The following is an 18396-nucleotide window of genomic DNA, read 5'->3' as shown; positions in this document are numbered from 1 at the left end:
AACGTGCATTTCGTGAAGAGCACACGGCTTCATAAAGGCTTTTGTGGGCTTCCGCCACGTCAGAGGCTCACAAAAAAGAAAATACTGAGAGCAGAAAATACACGCGCATGTGAGCATGAATCACGTGAGGAGTGTCCGGCATCTACCAGGATTGCGCGTGGGCTTACTCCACGTGAGGGGCATTCAAAAGAAAAGAAATTACCGAGTGAACGTGGGCGTGCACCTTGGGACGAGCACCCGGCATCATCCAACTTGCGCTTCTAGAACACTCTGCCCAGCGTTTGTGACGTGATCGCTCGCGTACTGTTCTACTCGCCAGTTAACGAATGGTCGCACCGGAAGTAGTCAGCACCAAACAGCTCGCGCCGCTGCAGACGTCAAGTTCACGAACCTGGTAGCCGCCGTTTCGAGAACGTGTTACATTATCCACCTTGTTTAATATGTTTAGGCCAACGGACGAAATTATCCCAGCCGGCCACTCATGAAGAGCTTTCAGGAGCAAGTTAGGAAATTGATGTCAGGTGCAACAGCCGAGTCTGCAACGAAGGGAGAGCGAAATAGAGAGAAATCACTATTTTCAAAGCAAGTTGAGTAGGAACACGTGGTGGCTGCCGGGCAACGCCTGGCGGCGGCAGTGGTGACTCGGTAAATCAGAAGTAGCTGCCCCCCCCGATTTCGACCAGCCGAGCGCGTCGTCCCACTGCTAGACTCTGGAGATGTGGTGGAATGGGCTAAGAGGACAGGCCACATGCCATGGCTTAGTGCTTCCAGGGAGTCACAGAGGGGACAGTTAGAATAGGGGCAGTTAGGATACACGTAGAACACAATGAAGGTTTGAGGCGGCTTACCTCTTGACAAGACAACCCAGTATTAAATCTTCATCGGGTACCTATCCCCGGGTATAATATTCTATTCTGCACCGTACGTCTTTCATTGAATGTTAGTTAAATTTATGCCACATTGCTTCTACAGGGTAGTGAACAATAGGCGAGGTATGGTATTGTCAAGTGGAAGTGTTGTGCTGTCGGGTATGAGCGCTCCGCCAGAGTATGTGGACACATAAAACCAGTTCACATCATAGTATATAGCTATGGGCATTGCCACCAGAGGAAACGCTGCTTGTGAGAACACGGTTAGAAAATCTGAGGGCAGTTGAATTACAATCAATTCCATGCATATACGGGCTTCACGACACTGATGTGTGACACACACCTGATCGCTCATACCGATCGAATGTATCACACTAAGATCGTGGCAGAAGCATTTACACTTTCTTAAATGCAACAAATTTGGGAACAGGGTGACCGTTTCACAGTACATATGTTTTGAACGCACGAAAATGGTTAATCTCAGTCTTGAACGCGCCGCAGGATCAGTGGGAACAGCGTGGAGTGGGCCGGAGCCTCCCGCGGCTGGTTTTCAAATGGATGGCTAGGGGGATTCCAGTGGCGTCCCTACAGGCAGCCATGTAGGTGTATACAACGTTTTTGTGGCTGTCACTGTGTCCGAGTTGTGTGTTAAAAAAAGGGTTCGGTGTGTATTTTTGCACTGATGCCATGTACACGTTTGTCAACCAATTCGGGTAACGTGTTCTTAGGAAGCACCTAGAGGTCATTTATGCACCTAGAACTGAGGGAGCATAAAAAGACTTTTTTTGTATTCTTCGAAAATGCTTTGTTTCTCTTAATTAGCTTCCTTATAACGACCTAATATATTTTGTCGACTGCGGAAAAAGGTAAAGGAGAGTGGGAGGTAGAATGAAGCATCCTATGGTTACTGAAACCATTTAGGTATGACACGGATCCTATTATTTTAAGTGATGTGGTTACTACTAGATGTAAGCGGTTAGAACCTTGAGTCTGTTCGCTTATATCTCCCAGCAAATTGAAGTTTAAGGTATGTTTATAAAATTAGCTGAAACGTGCCAGGGGGCTGATTGGAGCTAAGAATCTAACGGAGTGAAATGAAATGAAGCTGTGATGAGGAGACGATGCTCCATTAGAGTTTATTTTTTCATAAAGATGATGCCCTAAAAATATAAATTACGAACAATTCCGTGTAATCTCAAGTACCCGTATATGGTTGAGCATATGGTTCTAAGGGAGTTTTTCGCAGATTACTGTGTAACTCTTATCTAAGCAGAGTTGATACTGTTGCGAGTTTTGTTATACAGGAGTTTCAGGACATTACATTCATTTCAAGGCTTTAAAGGAGCGCAAAATCGACTTTGAATGTCGCGATTTCAAGCGCGAAATAGCTCGGCTATGTGTTTACGACCACATAAACCAAAAATAACACCTCTGCATAGTGCCCGGTTCATAGAAACATCATTCTTTCGTTTCTTGTTTTTATGTGAATCAACGTCGCTATTTAAGAGCGCATTGACCGCCCTTTACGGGGATGACGTAGCCTGTATGATGCAGCTGGAGCTGAAGACAAAGGCGCTGCTATTGGCGGGTTTTTTTTTAAAAGCTGCCGCCGGGAAACGTTTCCGGCACCCGCGAAAGACGCCAGTGAACGTTGCGGCTGTTCAGAAAGTGCTTAATGAGTTCGACAATCCGGCAGAAGAGAACTTTCAAGAGACGAATGTCGATAGTGGCCATCCGTCTTACGAGCTTAGGTGAGTTTTTAAATGCAGCACGACGTTCCCACGTAATAATAACGCTGAAAACACGGACCATCTCTGCAGGCGGAAACGGCGCGGTGCGCGGACTCCGGCGAGCATCCGCCTGCTAGGTGAGGAATTACCCTTCTGGTGGTGGGTATGCATGTTTCTGCATAGAGCGCAGCAGCTAAAACTTGTCACCACATGCCAGAGTAGGGTATTGTTCATAATCAGTTTAAAGATGCCGGGTATGGTGATAGTGCGTTACAATTCGCGCTACTGATCGTCGTCAGCGCGGCATCAAAAAGCGGAGACTGATTAACAGCAACATTGATACACATTTTCAGTGCGCCCCTGCACTGCAAACGCAAACTAGCCGGAAATGGAGTTTTAATCAATAATGTGCCCTGAAAAGTACCTATAGCAAAAAATGTACTCCCTAGGCATGATCTAAAAAAGTGGACGTACCTCTATGGTAGTACCGTTGCCCATCCGTGTAGCAAAAGGGAGGATTTAGAACGACTTAACACCATTTGTGAGATGGCGTTCGGTTCCTTGTATACACCCACGTCCACAATAAACTCCCCATATGGGGTAATCATCTCAAGCGGGCGGTCGCCATGTTAGTCTTGTGTTGTTTCCGTGTGTCAGCACTTCAACCGTGGACTATTGCTAATAAGAACGAGAAAGCAGGACGCGACGGTTGCATGCAGCTACAAAACCGATACCATACGTATACCCGTATTGATGCTTCAGCCAGCGCGATCACAAGCAGACAGCGCGGCCGTGTTGTTTCAATCTGTTTATTTTGGCGGTAGGTGTTGTCAAACTCTGCTGCTAACAAAGAGACAGTTCTCGCCGTTGCAAACAATTGCAATGTTCATCTGCTTCGCTTTCTTCCGCATACATAGACGATTTAAATTATCGTGCCAGCGCGCCAACGCACCCGACAGCAGCGACTCAACTTGCCCTGGCGGCACGACTGGCTGCCCGGATGTAAACAACCTCTGTGCTATCAACGCAGCGCGGCCGGTGACTTGGTGCGGCCGGAGCTTCAAGCCTCACCTTGGGCCGTCGTTTTTTCTTATTTGTGAAGGACTAGTAGTGCCATTTGGTGGAAAGATTTTCATGTGCCCCTGTCACACGAGGAACGGCCGCAAACAGCATTTGGATACGGCGACAGCTGCGGACAGCTCGCTGGTAAGTGGTCTGTCATCAGTCGATGCGTTTGTCAAACGTTTGGATAGGGTTAACAGCGAAGTACCCGGGTACCCGTGCCGCTCAAAGCACGTACACGCACGGGCAAAGAAAAAAGCGCACACTCGTATTATTTTACTTGTTTGTGGGTTTTGGGGTATGCATTCGCATCCTTTTGTGGGCCGGTTTGTAACAGGGCATTCGAGATAAAATCGTTTGTCGCGCGCGGCGTCGTTTCAAATCGACGTGACGGTTACTTTGTGCTGGCGAAAATCAGCGCCGTCAGACGCAAGCGGGAAGGAAGGTAGAGAGATCAGCAAAGAGGGCGCTAATATATAAAAGAAAGCGTAATGCAAGACGAGAAATGGAACGCAACCCGCCTGCGTTTCTCCGAACTTCAGGACAGAGCCGCACACGGGTACGTTGTCACAAACTCGAGCGTACGACGTTTAAAGTACCGTATATTTTTTTCATTTTTCAACGTCACCTGAGCCACTTATCTTCTCATTGCCGCGCATGCAGACCTGATTGTGTCCCGGTGTTTGAGCTCACAGCCATCCTTTTTCGTAATAAGAACCAGCAAACGCGAGAAATTGTAGAAGCCAGCCACATCAGAAAAGCTGGTTCCGAATGTATCAGTCATCCCTCTATCGCCCTGCTTAATCGAGAAGTCGCATATTTAGACGCACATTGAGCGCTATTTCGGTGCCTCTTCTGGGCATGCGTGTTGGGGGTGTCTTAATCCATGTATGATGCGGTTATCTTTGCTGATTTTTCGCTTTTCGTGCGCCTCAAAGTTCGTTTTTTGGTATTGTTGTTACGGTTTTTTAGTATTTTCGGCTGAGTGCGCCGAGAACTGTGGCGCATTGGGGGCGCGGCAATTGGGCGCTTGGGCATTTAAAGCTTTGAATTGTGCAATAATAAAACTAGTTGCGAGTCTGCGCTTGTTCCGTCTTCATGTGTTCTTGTCCTCGTTAATTTGCGCGCAGTTTGTTTTTCGAGATGCATCATTACCAACTCGCCCAACTCTCAACCCTTTTACAGATCCTATACTCCGTAAAAATGAGTTGCCCGTCCTTTTAGGTGCAGAAAAATCTCGCGCAGCGCATCATTCTGCCAGGGGGCCTTATCCTAATGTCAATGCACACACTATGAAAGCAGCTTGCACTTAATGCGTCGCATTGTCTGCTGATAAGCATTTTAGCTTCGCCCCTCTAATCATCATTCACTTCGTGGAGATGGCGGAATTTTTTTTCATAGCTTGTTGTCACTGCAGTAATTAATAGCTGAATCAGTCCTAAAAATCACAGAAACGGTTCGTTTCACGTTGAAAATACTCACAGTAACACACTTCGCACCACACGGTGGAACAATCAGTTGCAGTGATGAGGCATAAGGGTAACTTGTTGTTAAAGGGTCATTGAAGGCAACCAGCAAGTTGGTTTCAAACGGAAGTCGGACCTCTGCATAGCCATTTCAGCATTGATTTAGTGCCAAGATGCCTTAAGTGCTGAGAAATCGCTGTTCAAATGCTCATCAAACGTGACGCAAACACGACTGCAGTCGCTGTTTGCATCAGGATAAACCGGAAGCAAGTGAAGCAGCGGTGATTAGTAGCACTATACAAGCAACTGAGTAGAACATTACCACGTACCAAGCAGTTTGGTCAGTTTCGGTCAAATCGCTCATGCTTCCCCAAACTCCCCTGTCATTTGCCGTTCGAGGTCACTAAGCAAAATGTTTCTCCATTGGACCCGTGAGTATTTACGCTTCATTGAAGAAAAACATTGGCCTTTTGAGGCCCCGCAGTTGTTGGCGTCGAACTATTTTCTCGTGCGTAGCTCGCATGCTCCCTTGGAAAGCGGTACTGCCACCCCAAGTATGGACGAGTAGCACCATCCAGCGGCAGCCAAGAAAGAAGTTGCGTGCGTCCGGCCATTTAAGCTCTTCCTGTGAAACCGTGTTTTTGCTAGTTTCAACCTTATTTAAAAAAAAGCCAGGTGTAAGAGAGGTATAATAGTGTTCTCCGTGAGCTAATCTATCAACCTAGAGAGACTTGCATTTTAACTTCATTGTCATTTAAAGTTGTCCTCGAGTATATTGTGCAGGAGTAATATCTTTTTTATTGCTGCAAAATCCACGATGGTCAATGTACTGGCACTTGGTCTTATGAAGCATTTGCATTCCTAATTTAAGTACTGATATTTGCAGGGAACCTGGCTTAACAATTTTATTACTGTACCGAATTATTAAGTTCATTTAACCATAGTGTCTGTTTTGAATTTTACATGTGGGGCATTTTTTTTTCTTTTTTTCTTTTTCAGGCAGATGTTCCTTTGACTCCCTGCCTGTATTCCGTGAACGGGGAAGTTAGCCTCCGCATCGATGGTCAGAGTGTCTTGACTGCATCATCTTTACTGGGAGGACTGTGTAGTCTGTTTGCATCGTCCAGGGTTTTCAACATTCAATATCCCAAGAAGGCACAGAGAGCTCTAACGTTTGTGGAACATGCCTTTTTGGACCTTGCCAGCACCAAACCACGTGTGAAGGATTTAGAACTAATTAACTTTTATCGCATCAATATCCCTCACTAATATTTTATTTGTTTTCAATCCTGTAATCATTGGATAGTAGTCTAAAAATTGCGTATTATGTTTCTGACGTTTTTTTATTTTTTTACTGAACAGGGGATATTTGATGGGCCCTTCTGTATGCTGATAATACAGCCATCTTTTAGTGAAGCAATAATATAACGAACTAATTTAACTTGAAACAATGATCTAAATAATGTTGGTAACAGGTTCCAAATGAATCAACTGAAAATTATCCGAAAAACACGAATTACATGGCTTTTTCTTCTCACTCTAGAGAAGCTGTCGCGATACCACTCATTCTCTTCTATATCCTTGCAATTAACCCCTCAGACTCGGTCACTTTTCATGGCGCATTTTTGTCTTCATCAAAACGCACTCTTGTGCCTTTACCATCTACAAAATGCTCGCTACCTTTCAATATCAAATCGTTACACAGCTATCGCTCATTTCACCACCAATTGAAAAATTTTTTTGTTGTAAACCACTGAAACCATTTTTTTCACTTTGTGTACTGAGTACTGATGCGTACTGATAAGTACTCACGCGTTTTAAATCCTCTAGTATTATATAATGATGTCACTTACCATGCCGTTGTGTTTGTGCCTATATGTTTTTCGCATATTTCCAGTTCTTGTAGTAATATTGTTTCTACAGTTTGTTCAACTAGCACACAGCTCGCTCATTTCACCACCAAGTGAAATTTTTTGGTTGTTGTTGTAAACCACTCCAACCATTTTTTTCACTTTGTGTACTGGGTACTGATGCGTACTGATAAGTGCTGATAAGTGCTGACGTGTTCTCGATCCGCTAGTATTATATAATGATTTCACTTACCATGCCTATGCGTTTGCGCCTATCTTTGTTTTTCGCGTATTTCCAGTTCTTGTAGTATTAATTGTACGGTTTGTGCAACTAGCATTGTATTTCTGTCTTCCATTCCTAACTGGCGTTGTACCATTTGTGCTTTCTTATAGGAGGTCGCCCTAAGTTTTTATTTCGGAACCTCCTTGTGTACACCATGTACCATGTAAACTTGTATGCGAAAGTTCGTTTGAAATAAACCTGAAACCGAGAAAAAACGTGTGAAATCAGTACTCCCGCAGGGAACTAGAAACCCTCCCATGTGGCCTTAAAAAACTGCTTTCGGAAGGCCTACAGAACCGCCCCAACTTTCGCAAAACTCCATTCAAAAGAAATATATGCTTCCCTTGAACCTCCTAAAACTCCCCTCACGAGGCCTACAAAACGTAAAACTCCATGCAACAAAAGTAAATGCTTCCCTTGATCTTCCTAAAAACGCCCCTAAAATAACATAAGTACTTCCCAAGGGAGACATAATAGGCTCCTATTCAACCGCCTAAAAAGTCCATAAACATCTCTTAAAAACGCCATCAGGAAGTAAAGAATACTTCATTTTGATCTCCTTAAATTCTCCCAAACATTTCTTAACACTCCCTAACTACCTCCTTTCTATCACCTAAAAACGCCCTGTTTTGAGGAGGTAAACAAACCCTCCATGTTCCATGTAGTAAAAAAACTCCTACAAGGAGGATCACTAGAGGACAGGCGAAAAGGAACCTCTAGGGAGTATATGGGAGGAAAAAAAGTTTAGAGTGTGCCTCGAAGGGACCAGTTAGCCCCGACAGCACTGCATGCCGATAAGTGAAGCTGGCCCCTTGTCGATCGTGGTACTCATCAATTGTTCTCGTGAGCGATCATGTTCTGTTTGGTTTCACCCTGTGCGGCATTCAAACACCCGTTTCCCCTATTTTAATACTGATGTACCGACGGAGGCACGGACGAAACGAAAACCCTAGCAACCCTTCAGTGCAAGCGCGCCGTCCGGCGGTGCCCGGTTGGAGCTGCCTGTATTGGGCGGAGCATATGCCCCGGCTGCTAAAAAAAGCGTGCCGTACCCCTGAGCCAAGCCAGTGGTTATCGATATCAAAGAGAGACGTGAGTCAAGGTGTCCTTCTGCATGGAGGGAACACTCGTAGCTTACATATTGTTTTGTAAGCGCAGAGATAGGCGAAAGGTACATGCCTATTTGCTGGCCCTTTTATTGAACGGTATTTCATGCCCTACTGAACTCTTTTAGACGATTTTGTCCGTAGAACCTTCCTTGGATAGTACGCTCCAGCATTGCGCACGTAAAATTGTCTGCTTTGAAATTCTTTTTAGGGCGCCTTTACATGAAAACATTAAAATGCAATTTTAATAAATACATTTCTATGTATGAACAGCATTGCGCGAAGAGCTGCGTTTCGGACAAATATAGATGTACCAGAGTAGAGCGATACGTTATTCCAAATACACTGAGTGCCAGAGTAATGTTAGAATTTTTTCGCTAAGGTATTGCATAATCATTGTTTTAAAGAGTTATTACATGGGAGGCGTTACAAACTCTGGAGAGTTTTGCTTAATCATTTGTTTAGTTTCTTTAATATTTATGCGCCATGGAAGCTTGTCTTCTAAGTGTACATCTATGTACTTCCAATATTTTTTGTATTTTGAAGGTAAAACTCTCAGGCTGCCCAGAGTTACAATAAAGGCTGTTCTTTTTGTGAAGCGGCACTGTACTTGTTTGTAACATTTAAAATAACCCCATTGTATCATAAATATCAGGGAAATTAGAAACGACGAGATTACCTTTTTTTAATTCAGGCGTGATTTATTTCTGGCGGTATGGTCAATGCTAGTATTATCGGAGTAAATCAAAAGGCCGTTGTATTTCCAAATTCAAAAGCATATTCTTGGTATAGCCCAGAAAAATAAAGGGCCTATAGTCCATCCCTGTGGTAGACTAGTATTTGTAATATTTGTTGGCGACCGGCCGAGTGGTTAAGGCATTCCGCTGTTGAAAACAAGGAGCTTGCGGGATTCCCGGCCGGGCCGGCTGCCATTTTAATGGAGGCGAAAAGCAAATACGCCCATGTGTTCCAGATTTCGGCTCACCTTTATGATTCCCACAACGTGAAAATTGATCTGGAGCCCTAAACTACAGCGCGCCTCATCGCCTGCGTCACATCAGCGTGTTAAAACCTACATTCCGTATTGTTTGTAAGGAAGCGTCCCTCATTTTAACTGTTGCTAGTGGTTTACAGTTACACATTCGTGTTTTTGAGAGGAAATCCACGTATACGGTTTTTTTTTTCAATTTTTGCTAAAAATACTTTTTACTTTCTGTTGTCTGACGCCGTCATCAAATCTATGAACACGATCACTGTAACTATCTTGCTTCCAAAGTTTTGCTTTTGTGCTTTCGAATTGTTAACCCTACCGACGTGAGCAAATGGAGGAATTAGATAATTAAAATCAGTGAGATTCTTCTCAAGAAAAAGGTGAAAAAAAAAAACGCAGACACTGGCGATACAGTTTTTATCACTATCGTTAAGGGCTATGTGCCGCACATAGGCCGGATTTCTCGGTGGCAATGAGCACAATAAAAAATATGGTAATGCCATCGAGCGGCGTACATCGAAAACCACAAGTCTGTAAGGCGTTTTGCCAACGATTGATTACACGCAATACGGCGGACGCTGCTGGCCAAACACTTGCTGTTGTCATATAAAATTTATAAATAGAAACGTATTTTTTTGTGTGGCTTTTTAAACCAGCGTTTGAAATTAGCATCTCCATGCGCTACTGCTCTTCAAAGTCGGCGTCTTGATAATACCGTAACAAGAATTACTCCGGCGTGCGTTGCGTAACCTGTGAGCGTGAGAAGTAAGTCGAGCAGATAAACGCCCGCCACTGAGAGCTTTGATTCGAGAGATCAGTGCCCCAAAGCGGGACCCGCCAGGCTTTAGCTGTCATTAGCGCCGAATGACACATAGAAAAACAAAAAGCCGAAAATATGCCGCGGCAGTAAAAAAGTCATAGATAATCAGTACTCATTCGTCTTCAAAACACCTTACAAGACCTAAGTGTCCCGGTGCAGTTTTCTCCTTTATACTCAACTTCAGATTGAGTTCATAGGTCTACGTCACGGATATGACAGGTGAGTGGCTTTGAGCACACTTCAGAAAACAAGAACACCACAGAGTGTTTTCTTTTTCCCGCAGTTTCGATTCTTCTGCGGTACTTGTGAACACAGACCTAGAGGAACCCAACGGGTTCCCCAACTGATGCAGCGCAAGCAAGAGCGGACTGTTTGCACCTGCGAAAGTTGTCATGTGTTGTGAACTGGGCGCGATCAGTGTTCCAAGACGAAGCACAAGCTTCACCTAAAAACTCATCTACGAACCGTAACGTATGAAAACCAAGTCGAAATCTTCTTTTAGTACTCATTTATTACTCATTCATTGAGTACTCATTAAGTCACTCCTTTCCTCTGCTGCCACCGCCGCCACCGCGTAACAGTAATATTGTCCATAATAGGCTTGCAGAGAGCACGATGTCTTTTGCATACTAATGCTACTTTGATGATTACACGGGAAAAGGCTGGCGTTGTGAGCTACGTGGTCAGCAACGTTATCGTAAGCAGCGGGAGCGCCTAAGCAGCTACGTAGGTCCGGTGCTTTATTTACTACTCTTGTTTGAAAAAAGAATACCATGTTGTATGCTGCGTAAAGAGTTTATAGTGTGTTTGCAATTTCCGCATAGATTTTCTGAGGCAATTTCGGCGCATGAACGGAAACACAAAAGCGTTTGACCACCAACAGGCAAACGTTTTCACTGCATTAAGTTCAGGCCTATTAAGTTCAGGCCTATTAAGTTCAGGCCTATTGGAAGAGAACTTCGATGATAGCGAAGCAAAGTTTATTTAGCAAAACTCGTGAAGGAACACCATATTAAAACATTCGCCGAAACCTGAAGTGATTTGGACAGTGATTGGTACCTACTAATTTTTCGGATAACCACGCCATTAACACAAGGAAGGTTCCAAACTGATTGAATATTTCAGCAGCTGTTTCGTTAGGACATTGGTGTTAGGCACAGGTAATTATTTAAATAGCAGTCAGAAAAAAAAACATTTTATATGTCCAGACAAAGCTGATATCAGCATCATCAACCTGTCTACAGCCACTGCACGGCAAAGGCCAGTCCCATAGTTCTCAACTAATTCCTGTAGTATGCTAACTGCAACAAATTTATCACGGCAAACTTCTTGATCTCATCGGCCCACTTTCTGTTCCCAACCAGCCAGGCTTGCCTTCTCGAAGGATGTACTCTGTGCCGCTAATGGCCAACGGTTATCTTGCGTTTGCATAGCATGCCAGGCCCACACCAATTTTTTTTCTTATGTTCGGCTGATGTGTCCTTAACACGCGTCTGTTCTATGACGACCAAATCTCTCTTCTTGTCCCTAATGGTGCGCCTATCAATTTCCGTTCCATTGCTCGCTTAGTCGTGCTCCATTTCAGCTACCCCCTTTTAGTGAGCCTCGAAATTTCTGCCCCCTATGTCAGTACCGGTCGATGCAGCTGTCACACTTTCTTCTTAGGGTACAATGGCAGGCGGCCATTTATGATTTGAGAATTTCTAGCGAATGCGCTCAACGCCTTTCCTATCCTTCCAATTATATCTGCCTTATGGTGGAGAACTTTTTGTTTACTACTTGGCCCAAGTAGATACATTCGCTTCACACTTCACTGACATGTACACTATTGTTTCATGGGATTGTTGCTCAGGCTATTTGTTTTTAAACTCTACGTGTATCGTTTTTTTTCTGACGCAATTTCGAGCTGTTTCTCTGAGGCAATGTTAACCTTACTTGTTGGGAACGATGAACGTGCGAAGCTGTACAATTTACCAGCCCGCAACGGAAATACATATTCATGTATCATGCATGGTAACCTTACAGTGGACTGCCTCCGTTTGCTAAGAGAAGCAGCCAGAGAGTTTGTTAAATCTGGAGCCATCTACCGAATTTTACCGGTATTTTTATGTTGTGAACGCTCGTGCGTGTATTGTTTTTATTGCGTGTGGCCGGGTGTGCATAAAACACCCCAACAATGACAATGTGCAAACGAGGGGCCAGACTTGTGCGCGCAATTTATTGCCGACGTTATTTGCCTGCGTACTGGGGGAACTCAGGGGCTTTGGCGTCGTGTGACTGGGTCGAAGAATGCCGGTTCAATACCCGGCTCCCGCGCCCGCTGTGGTGTTTGCGAAGGACGTAAGCATCGGCAGCACCACCGTACGAAAGCCGTTTATTGTCCTTCACACATTGAATATATACATAAAGAACAGACGCCCCCCTGGGGGTGAAAGAAAATAAAAGTAAACCGAAACTGAATATAACAATCTCCCCCTTCCCCCTTAGTGATTAGTTGTTAGTAATTGTTAGAAAACCCTAGCATGCACTGTACATACTTACACTCTACAAACACACTGTTCTATACACACAGACAACTAATGCGTCTGATAGTCTTTGAGCCAAGCCAGTGGCCGGCGCTCTCGAGACGGCTGATGGGGACGCTGCACCGGCTGCACGGCCGGAGATGCTAGTGGGCTCGTAGAGCTGTGTACACACGCCAGGAGACCGCGGTTGTGGCCCAGGAGTAGGCGGCTGCTGCACGGCAGTCTCCGGAACAGGCAGATGCGGATCAGGAGCAGGCGACTGCGGTACGGCAGGCTGCAGTACGCCAGTGGGCGGCGGCTGCGTCCCGGGAGAGGGCGGCGGCGGCAGGGCAGGCTGCGGCATTCGAACCGGAAGCTGCGGCGCAGGTAGCTCCGAACGTTGGTATGGTGGACTCGTGCCCCTCTCGGGAACCTAGGACAGCTTGGAAGCGTTCCATGTGCGGCCATCTGCAAGTCTTAAAGAGGCAGGTCCCCTCTTCTCCATCACTTCAGTTGGCGAGGAAAAGGAGTGATCCCCCTTGAAGCGAACGGACGGCGTCTTGGATCGAACAAAATCACCCACAGCTATCTTCGGCTCCTTAGCAGCTCTCCTCCGGTCCGTGTACTCATTGCTGGCCTGTTGTTGAAGCCGGACCCTTTGGCGCAGTCGCGCCAGTTCCTTTGCTGGGTCTTTTGCAAAAGCTGGTGCCGAAAACCCCAGAACATCCAATCTGGTTCGGGGCATTCGTCCATGCACCAGAACTGCTGGGGTAACCCCAGTGGTAGCCTGAGGAGTAAAGCGGTAAATAGCGAGGTAGCCCGTGACTGCTTGTGGGATAGGTCGCCTTTAGAGAAGTGAAACTTGGATGAAGTTCTTCAAAATTAGAATGAACCTCTCGACTTGCCCATTCGCCTGGGGGTAGTATATAGACGAATGCGACAGCTTGATGGCTCGGTTTTGAAGAAAGGTGATAAATTCACGTGAAGTGAACTGTGGCCCATTGTTGCAAACAATCTCCTCCGGGTATCCTTCACGAGCAAAAACAGTGGTTAAGACGTCTTTGACGGTGCTTGTGGCAACTTCGCTGCAATAATATATCTCTGGCAATTTGGAATGGTAATCGACCAGCGTTATAGCAAATCGGCTATTGTGACGTGCATGTTCCAATGCGCCAACAATGTCTAGGCCCAGTTTCTGCCACGGCCTTTCAGGCCAGTCAACAGGCTGCAATGGCGCTGATGATGTTCTGGCGGGCTTATCTGCCTCCAGGCAGATGTGACAGTTTTTCACGGCAGATTCAGCTTTCTTGTCCATTCGTGGCCACCAGAACAGCTCACGAAGTCGCGCCTTTGTGCGCGTGATGCCCGGATGTGTCTCGTGGGCGACGGCGATGAACTGAGCCGTTAGCGAGGACAGAACAACGAGGCGCTCTGCGCGCAGTAGAAGGTCATCAACAACAGAAAGTTCTTCGCGCACAGAGTAGAAAGGTTTTGCCTCCTCTGGTACGGATTTTTGTGGTGGCCAAGAACCGACCACGAACGACTTGATCGTTTGCAGACAGCCATCGTTGAGGACGGCTTGCTTGAATTCTTCCTTCGTCACGCAAGCCGGCTCGACCAACGACACAATTTTTTCTTTCTTGGCCAGCTCTGCCTCCGCCGTGGGAGCTGGCAGCCGAGAAAGAGCATCTGCCACTGTGTTGGTGGACCCCTTGCGGTACTCGACAGTGAAAGGTAAGTGTGCCATCGTTCGCACGCCCAAATGCATGCCAATGCTTCGAGTTCACCGACCGAGTACTTTCTTTCCGCTGATGGAAAGATACGAGACGCGAAAGCAATTGTGCGGAGCTCGTGGCCATTTTGCTGCTGCAGGACGGCTCCCAGCCCACAGTTGGAAGCGTCGGTCGACACGATGACTGGAGGTGTGGAATCGAACATGTGTAGAACTGTACTTGAAGAGAGCATCTTCTTGACCCTCCGAAAAGTGCCACCTGCCTCGGCTGACCATATGAATGGCTCATTCTTGCGAAGCAGGAAACGCATAGGCTCGACCATGTGGCCCAAGCGTGGAACGAACTTGAAATAGCATTCTATCAGACCCAGGAATGAACGGAGGGTGGCAACGTCTGTTGGCACTGGAGTGTTAACTACCGAGTCAACTTTCTCTGAAAGCGGAGTGATGCCTTGCGCCGTGACCTTATGACCTAGGAAAGAAAGTTCTGGAACGTCGAAGAGGCATTTTTCGTTCAATTTCAGGCCTGCGTCCTTGACTTTCTGCAAGACCGTTCTTAGGTTCGAAAGATGTTCTTCTGCAGTTTTGCCAAAGACTATCACATCATCAATGTAGAACAACACACCAGGGCAGCCATCAACAATTATGGCCATAATCTTCTGAAATGCCGCTGGCGCAGAAGCTAATCCAAAACAAATTCTTTTGAACCGAAAAAGCCCTTCATGTGTGATGAATGCTGTCAGGTCCCTGCTGTCAGGGTGCAAAAGAACCTGACGGTAGGCAGAAGCCAAGTCAAGTTTCGAGAAGTGTGTCGCGCCTACCAAGGCATGAAGAAGTTCCTTTGTATAAGGCAACGGCAAGCTGTCTGGTACAATAGCCTTTATAGGCTCCCGAAGGACAACACACATCCTGATGCTGCCATCTTTCTTGTCAACGACAACAATGGGCAAAACCCATTCAGAAGCATCGACACGTTCGATGATGTCAAGGCTCAACAACCTGTGAAGTTCATCTGACACTGGTTCCCGAAGTGAATATGGAAGACGGCGAAGCTTCGAAGCTACCGGCTGCACGCCTTGCCGAGTCTTCACAGGATATGTGAACCGCTTAGCAAGGCCCAACTCAGGACTGAAAAGTGAACCGAAGTCGTGTGCCAAGGCTGGCGGAAGGTTTGCTTGCCTAGGTTGCTCTATTGACTGCGTTGGAATGTGACAAGGTGTCGGGTCATTGACACGCGGTGGCGGGGCAACGGACGTGTGCAGGCACTCGAGAGTGGAGCCCTAAATACGAAGATTTAAGGCCTTAATGCCGTCAAGGCGAATCAGACAGGTTCCTTGGCGAACGATGTAGAAAAGAAGTGGTGCAGAGCGCCCTTTAAATTAAACGTCTGCCTGGAAAGAGCCTAGGACGGAAATTGGCTGCTTAGAATAGTCAAGCAAGGTGATGTGCGGAGCTGGGAGTAGCAAACTGCTTTGAAAATGTCGGCGAAATTCTTGCTCTGACAGAATCGAAACAGACGACCCCGAGTCAACAAGGAATGCCAAGCTGACATCCGCTACGCGCACTTGTATGTGAATTGTGCTGCGAGCGGGATGCCGCACAGTCAAAACATGCTCAGAACTTTCATCTGACAAAGCATCGTCATCAAATCCAACTTCACGAACCCTGCCTTGCGTCTGTCACTTGCGGTTGCATACTTTCTGAAAGTGGCCCTTGATACCGCAAAATGAACACTTCTTTCCCTGCGCTGTGCACTGAGACGCTGATGCGCGGTTATTCCGCGAGCCGCATGGGAAACAGTGCGGTGAAACCGACCGGCTATCGCTGTGTCGCCGAGGGAAGCGGTGCCCCTGCGGCGCACGTGAACCACTCGCGATTGGAAAGTTCTGCTGGAACTGCTCTCGTGGCTGTGAATTGAATTTTCGCGAAGAATGCGAATACTGTGAACGACGCCATACAGAAACAGGCTCGACCGAAGCAGAAAATTCCTTCAGCTCTTCAGCTGCTTGCTCAAACTGAAGAGCGATCCGCACTGCGCTCTCGAATGAAAGGGAGGAACCCTCGAGCAGCAACCATTCACTTACGCGGTTGGAAGCAACGCCGGCAAAAAATCGGTCCCGCAGAGCATCATCTTGTGAAACGAACGAACAATGCGAACCGAGCTCTCACAAAGCAGCAACAAAGTCATGAACGGACTCGACTGCGTGTTGGCTGCGGTGGTGGAAACGATGACGCTCGACGACGACGTTGCACGATGTAGAAAACTGCTGCCGTAAGGCGATGAGTGCAGACTCGTACTCGTCAGAAGCGGGAGCGGGAGGCTCCTCTTGTACTGCCGGTGCTGCGGCGCTTGCTTGTGCTGGTGCTGCATCGCTTGACCCTGCAGGTAAAGTCCAGTAAATACGCTGCCCTTCCGCCCCCAAACAATGCAGAAGAATGGCTTTGCGTCGCTCCGGGGGGAACTGAGCTGCTTCGGACGCTAGAAGGTAGACTGTGAAAGTCTGCTCCCACTCCTCCCATGGTAGTCACGGACGGCCGGGCGGCGGGAGGAACGGCGGCGGCGGAACAAGGCCGGGGAAACTCATGGCGGGCAGATCTGGACGGCACTCGATGCTGAAGGTAGCCTGACGTGTTGTTATCCCATCTCGTCGCAAATGTGGTGTTTGCGAAGGACGTAAGCACCGGCAGCACCACCGTACGAAAGCCGTTTATTGTCCTTCACACATTGAATATATACATAAAGACCAGACGCGCCCCTGGGGGTGAAAGAACATAAAAGTAAACCGAAACTGAATATAACACCCGCCTTTCTCAAAATGGCGAAAAGCGAAACTGACTGTGTTTTCCAGATTTTGGCGGAGTGTAATCAACCCCAGTCAGTCAAAATATTCTTAAGCGCTCTGCTACGGTGTGCATCATCGCCTGTGTATTGTCGACGCGATACGCCCGCACAATATTCAAAGCTATTTTCCAGAGTAACTCATACAAGCGTTCAGAAACAAAGCTAGAGAGTTTTAAGGTACGTGTGAGTGGCTCAGTTTAAACGAAGCTATATAAGCCATCATTGACTTGATTGCAACACGTAAACCGTATTTCTGCAGTATCGATGCTGCAAAAAACGCTCGAAAGGCTTACCTTTACTTGGGCGGGGTATTTTAGGTATTTAGTAATCGATCTCTACACTCATGCCTTGTTAAAACACGACCACTTGAGAACTTTATGAGGTTACCGTGTGTTGTGCATGTACCAGCTCTTCGGTTCAAATAAGGACGTTCAATTCAACAGGGCAGCAACAGAATTTCATAAATGTGAGGTCTTTATGAGAAAGACAAATTCCCTAATATGTGAAGAGGCTTAAGCATTTGTGTAGTTAAGCAAGTCGTACGGTTCCACAGTGATAGAATGTAACATTGCCTTAGACATCTGTACACAAGCCTTGCAAAACCTACACCAGTGGCACCGACTTTGCTACAAGTACCAGATGGGTAAATAGTGCTACGTACCAGCCAGCAGGAAACGCAGGGAGCTGCGCAAGTCGTGCTACTTGTTTGGAAGCCAAGATCATTAGTGCAAGTCAAGGCAATTATACCTCCAGCCTCTAAAACACAAATATTCATGCATGAACCACTGCCGAAAAGCAAAATGGCTCGGGAACGTGTTTGTCGCAGCCCACGAAATGGTAATAGTGAAAAAAGGTCACGTGTATTCGAAGACAAAAATGATGAAGCGAAGGCGTTGCCCTAACTTAGCTGCCGTTCTTTGACACCTGAGTATTACCCACTGCGTATATGTGTAATGAAATTTGCTGTTTATAACCATTCATTTAGACCTTATAAAAGACCCCTTCAAGTGGCTCCGTACTAATAAAACTTTAGCTTTGCGAAACTAAGAGGCCCAGCGCCGAACGCATTCACAGACACTTCCTCATCACTCGCCGTGTGGTGTTGACCCACGCTAGTACAATCAATTTATTCGAAACCCAT

General features: G+C 46.5%; 1 pseudogene; it reads right to left on the bottom strand.

The window, feature by feature from the left end:
* Positions 1–15133: 15133 nt before the first annotated feature.
* On the bottom strand, positions 15134–16998 carry LOC144139905 (uncharacterized; annotated as a pseudogene).
* Between the last annotated feature and the right edge of the window lie 1398 nt (positions 16999–18396).

This window comes from Haemaphysalis longicornis, unplaced genomic scaffold, assembly GCF_048455015.1.
Source record: "Haemaphysalis longicornis isolate Haplotype H1 unplaced genomic scaffold, Haemaphysalis longicornis Haplotype H1 scaffold_5, whole genome shotgun sequence".
In the NCBI taxonomy this organism is placed as follows: Eukaryota; Metazoa; Arthropoda; class Arachnida; order Ixodida; family Ixodidae; genus Haemaphysalis; species Haemaphysalis longicornis.
This window is presented reverse-complemented; position numbering and strand designations above follow the sequence as displayed.